Source organism: Apium graveolens, chromosome 7 (assembly GCF_009905375.1).
Source record: "Apium graveolens cultivar Ventura chromosome 7, ASM990537v1, whole genome shotgun sequence".
NCBI lineage: Eukaryota > Viridiplantae > Streptophyta > Magnoliopsida > Apiales > Apiaceae > Apium > Apium graveolens.
The window spans coordinates 181,831,540-181,836,783 of NC_133653.1; the positions used below are offsets into that span (position 1 = coordinate 181,831,540).

Genomic DNA, 5,244 nt, shown 5'->3' on the forward strand with positions numbered 1-5,244 from the left:
ATGGTTAGAAGAGTGTTAGGATGAAGCCTTGGATGATTGCGCGGAAGAAACCAGCACAAGAAGTCAAAGATATAAGAAAAATGCAGATTTTCCAGTAGCTTAGGGCGGCCGCGTCGATGCAACAGAAATACAGGGCGGTCGCTACTTCACAACAGGTTGAATCCTGAGAATCCTGATTCTATTCTAAGGCTGATTTTCTAGACTTCTGATCAGATGGGCTGCTATATAAAGACCTTTTTAAGACGTCTTTCATAACGGAGATTAAGGAGAAGGCAAGAAGAAGACGTAATAGCACAAATTTAATGAAGGAGAAGAAAAACTAGTTTTTACTTGTGATTCCTTGCTTAAGTTGTAATCTTTGATGCTCATTTTCTTTATTGTTGAACCTATTATTCTTGTTAACATACTTTAATTATTTATTCAGTTTATAAAGACATAGTTTATTATACCATGCTTTCATCGGAACCCACGGTGATGATGAGTTTGGTTATGAACTAATCGTTATCGTGGGGTTTTAACAGATTTACTTATGGATTTCAATAGTTAATTTGTTTCGATATCTTAGTGTGTGGTGATTGTGCGATATCATAGTATTGGTTGTGCTTATTCGTTTTATGAGGGTCGCAAACTTATAAGATATTATGTTAATCTGTATTGAAGTGATAGTGAATATAGAGGTTTAGAACTTGTCATGCTAGCATAGGTTCATGTATTTGTTATACATGATTCGTAGGTAATTTTAACCATCTTACTTGCCCTATGTAATCGCGAAAGATAACTTGCGCATTAAACCTTTATGTTGTCAAATTTTATAGACATATGTCTCAACGTATTTGGTGTCTATTCAACTTCTATCTCTTTTGTGGATGCCTGGTAGTAGGGCATTGGTACAACGAAAGTTGGCGTTTACTAGTTTCGTGTTATCTGATTAGTTGTCATCACCATTGCATGCTAAGGTAAAGAACAATGACTTTGAATGAAGTAGTAATGAAGTTAGAATCCCATGTTTGTCTCATATAAGTAATTCAACCTCAATTCTTTTAGTTAATATTATTTAGTATAATCTCTTAGTCTAATAAAACCCAATTTGTTATTTGTCTTAGCATTGAACGATAGCCATATCATTGTTGCATAAGTGCATAAATTGAAGTTAACCTAAACCAGTCTCTGTGGGAATGAACTAGAAAAAAATCTATATTACTTGCGAACGCGTATACTTGCATGTAAATTTAGCGCATGTTTTCATCCTAACAAGTTTTTGGCGCCGCTGCCGGGGACTCGGTGTTAACTTTTAGTTTATGCTTGACATCAGCGGTCGTTAAAGTTCACTGACTCGGATATTTTACTTACTTGTTTGCTTGTTACTTTTTCAGGTACTCTAGAGAGCGTTAATGCTAACGCGTTCTCGATCTCGCAAGAGAACACTGGATAAAGCGGAGGAAGTAGTTGAAGAAGTTTTTGTTGAGGAGAAAGTTGAAGAAGAAGTTGTTATTGCAATGGGTGAACCAGCAGCGAATTCGATGGCTTTAATGGATTACTCTCAATCGAAGATCAGTGATATTCAGTCTAGCATTGTCAGACCAGCCATCGCGGCTAATAATTTTGAATTTAAGGTTAGCACGATTTAGTTGGTGCAGCACTCAATCCAGTTTGGGGGTTCTCTGATGGAAGATCCCAACATGCATATTAGAGATTTCATCGAGATCCGCGACACTTTCAAATTCAACAACGTTTCTGAAGATGCTGTTAAGCTGAGGCTTTTCCCGTTCTCTCTGAGGGATAAAGCTAAGTGTTGGTTGCATTCTCTACCACCAGGCTCTATTACTACTTGGGAAGATCTTGCTCAAAAGTTTCTTACTAAATTCTTCCCTATGGCAAAGACAGCTGCAATCAGAAACGCTCTTACTCAATTTGCGCAGCAATCGGGAGAGTCTTTATGTGAAGCTTGGGATCATTATAAGGAGATGCTTAGAAAGTGTCCTCATCATGGGATGCCTGACTGGATGATTATAAACTGCTTTTATAATGGCTTGGGAGCACGGTCTAGACCCATGCTTGATGAAGCATCAGGTGGAGCCTTATGGGCTAAGAGCTACGATGAAGCTTATGATTTGATTGAACTGATGGCTGCTAATGAATACCAGAACCCTTATCAGAGACTACCTCAAGGCAAGGTAGCAGGAATTATGGAGGTGGATGCAGCTACTGCTATAGTTGATCAGCTTAAGGCTTTAACGATGAAGGTGGATTCCTTAGCTAATTATGGAGTAAATCAGATCACTAGTGTCTGTGAGCTTTGTGCTGGTGCGCATGATACTGAGCAGTGTGCTATTTCTAGTGAATCAGTGTAGTTCGTGAATAACTTTCAGAGGTCGCAGCAACCGGTTCCAGCTACTTATCATTCCAACAACCGCAATCATCCTAACTTCAGCTGATGTAATAATCTGAATCCGGTGCAACAGCCTTATCAGCAGTATGCAGCAAAGCAATTCAACCCTCCTGGTTTTTAACAACCGCAATATGCACCAAGACAACAACTCCCAGTTCAACAATCTAATGAAAAATCTGAATTGGAGGAGTTGAGGCTTATGTGCAAGAGCCAAGTGGTTTCTATTAAGACCTTGGAGAATCAAATTAGGCAGATTGTCAGTGCCTTGCTGAATTGACAACCTGGTACACTCCCTAGTGACACAGAAGTTCTAGACAAGAAGGAAGCAAAAGAGTAGGTTAAGGCAATTACATTGAGGTCTGGTAAGGTTGCAAGCCCCAAAAAATCTCAAGTTCTAGAAGATGAAGTTATGGTTGAAGAAGATGTTGTTAAGTGGCATTTATGTCCACTTAGAACGTCCTATCAAGGCTTGAATTGGTATTTTGTACTCGAGCTGTTTGTGTTTTTGATGCGTTTTTGTAATGTTTTGTATTCCTGGCATAGATAAAGGAATAAGGAGATTTAGCAATATTTTGGTGTTAAAGTAGTGTTAGGAAGGTGCCTTGGATGTTCGCTCGTTGATCGCCATCAAAAACCATCAAAGAAAACAGAAGGAAGAATTTTCTCCAGAAGGTCAGCGCGCCCGTGCTGTAGTAGCGCGCGCCCGCGCCAGTTTGTCAGAGTTACAGCGTGCCCGCGCTGGGAGAGCGCGCGACCACGCGTTTTGAGTAGAAGATTGATTTTTTGGACTTCCATGTTGATTGGGCTACTATATAAAGACATCTTAAAGACGTTTTTCATAACGGAGACTAAGGAGAAGACTGCGAGAAGACCTAGGAGCACAAATACAACAAAGGAGAAAAAAAGCTTGTTTATACTTGTGATTCTTTAATTGAGTTATAATCTTGGATGCTAGTTTTCTTGTTTGTTGAACCTATTACTCTTGTTTAACATACTTTGATTATTATTCAGTTTTATAAAGACTTAGTTTATTATACCATGCTTTCATCAGAACCCACAGTGATGATGAGTTCGGTTATGGGCTAATTGTTATCGTGGGGTTCTAATGGATTTACTTATGGATTTCAATAGTTAATTTATTTCGATATCTTAGTGTGTGGTGATTGTATGATATCCTAGTATTGGTTGTGCTTATTCGTCTTATGAGCGACGCGAAGTTATAAGATAACGTGTTAATCTCTATTGAAGAGAAAGTGAATATAGGGGTTTAGAACTTGCCATGCTATCATAGGTTCATGTATTTGATATGCATGATTCGTAGGTAATTTTAGCCATCTTACTTGCCGTATATAATCATGATATATAACTTGCACATTAAACCGTTATGTTGTCAAATTTTATAGACATATAGGGTCTCAATATATTGGTATTTATTCAACTTCTATCTCTTTTGTGGATGTCTGGTAGTAGGGTATTCGTACAACAAAAGTTGGCATTTACTAGTTTCGTGTTATCTGATTAGTGTCATCACCATTACATGATAAGTTTAAGAACAATCAGGCTATTAAATGAAGTATTTAATGAAGTTAGAATCCCATGTTTGTGTCATATAAGTAAATCAACCTTAATTCTCTCAGTTAATATTAGTTAGTACAATCTCGTAGTTATAAGCAATCTCAACTTATTATCATCTTAGCATTGAATAATAACCATACCATTGTTGCATAAGTGCATAAATTGAGGTTAATCTAAAAGAGTCTCTGTGAGAACGAACTAGAAATAATTCTATATTACTTGCGAACGCGTATACTTGCGTGTAAATTAGCGCGTGTTTTTGTCCTAACAAGTTTTTGGCGCCGCTGCCTGGGACTCATGGTTTACTTTTAGTTTATGTGCTTGACATCAGTGGTCGTTAAAGTTCACTGGCTCAGATATTTTACTTGTTTGTTTGTTGCTTTTTTAGGTACTCTAGGGAGTGTGTATGCTAACGCGTTCTCGATCTCGAAAGAGAATGCTGAATAAAGCAGAGGAGGAAGTTGTATAAGAGGTCTTAGTTGAGAAAGTTGAAGAAGAATCTCTTGTTGCAATGGGTAAACCAGAAGCAAATACGAAGGCTTTGATGGATTACTCTCAACCGAATATCAATGATATTCAGTCTAGCATTGTCAGACCAGCCATCGTGGCTACCACTTTTGAAATTAAGGCTAGCACGATTCAGATGGTACATAACTCGGTTCAGTTTGGGGGTTCTCCGACGGAAGATCCCAACATGCATATTAGAGATTTCCTCGACATCTGCGACGCTTTCAAATTCAACAATGTGTCTGAAGATGCTATAAATCTAAGGCTTTTCCCATTCTCTCTAAGGGATAAAGCTAATTGTTGGTTGCATTCTCTACCTCCAGGCTCTATCACTAAATGGGAAGATCTTGCTCAAAAGTTTCTTACTAAGTTCTTTTCTATGGCGAAGACTGCTGTAATTAGGAATGCTCTTACTCAATTCGCGCAACAATCAGGAGAGTCTTTGTGTGATGCTTGGGATTATTATAAGGAGATACTTAGAAAGTGTTCTCATCATGGGATGTCTGACTGAATGATTATTAACTGCTTTTATAATGGCTTGGGAGCACAGTCAAGGCCCCCATGTTTGATACATCATCAGGTGGAGCCTTATGGGCTAAGAGCTATGATGAAGCTTATGAGTTGATTGAACTGATGGCTGCTAATGAATACCAGAATCCTTCTCAGAGACTAAATCAAGGCAAGGTAGAAGGAATTCTAGAGTTGGATGCAGCTACTGCGATAGCTGCTCAGCTTAAGGCTTTGACGATGAAGGTGGATTCTTTGGCTAATTA

At 38.4% G+C, this 5,244-nt stretch overlaps 2 non-coding genes across 2 annotated transcripts; both read right to left on the minus strand.

Moving 5' to 3' along the window:
• Window positions 1-1,886: 1,886 nt before the first annotated feature.
• Window positions 1,887-1,993, minus strand: LOC141676322 (small nucleolar RNA R71). Its single transcript, XR_012556920.1, has one exon. It is a non-coding gene; the product is annotated as a small nucleolar RNA R71 (small nucleolar RNA).
• Window positions 1,994-4,865: 2,872 nt separating this feature from the next.
• LOC141675947 (small nucleolar RNA R71) lies at window positions 4,866-4,972 on the minus strand. Its single transcript, XR_012556570.1, has one exon. It is a non-coding gene; the product is annotated as a small nucleolar RNA R71 (small nucleolar RNA).
• Window positions 4,973-5,244: the final 272 nt, after the last annotated feature.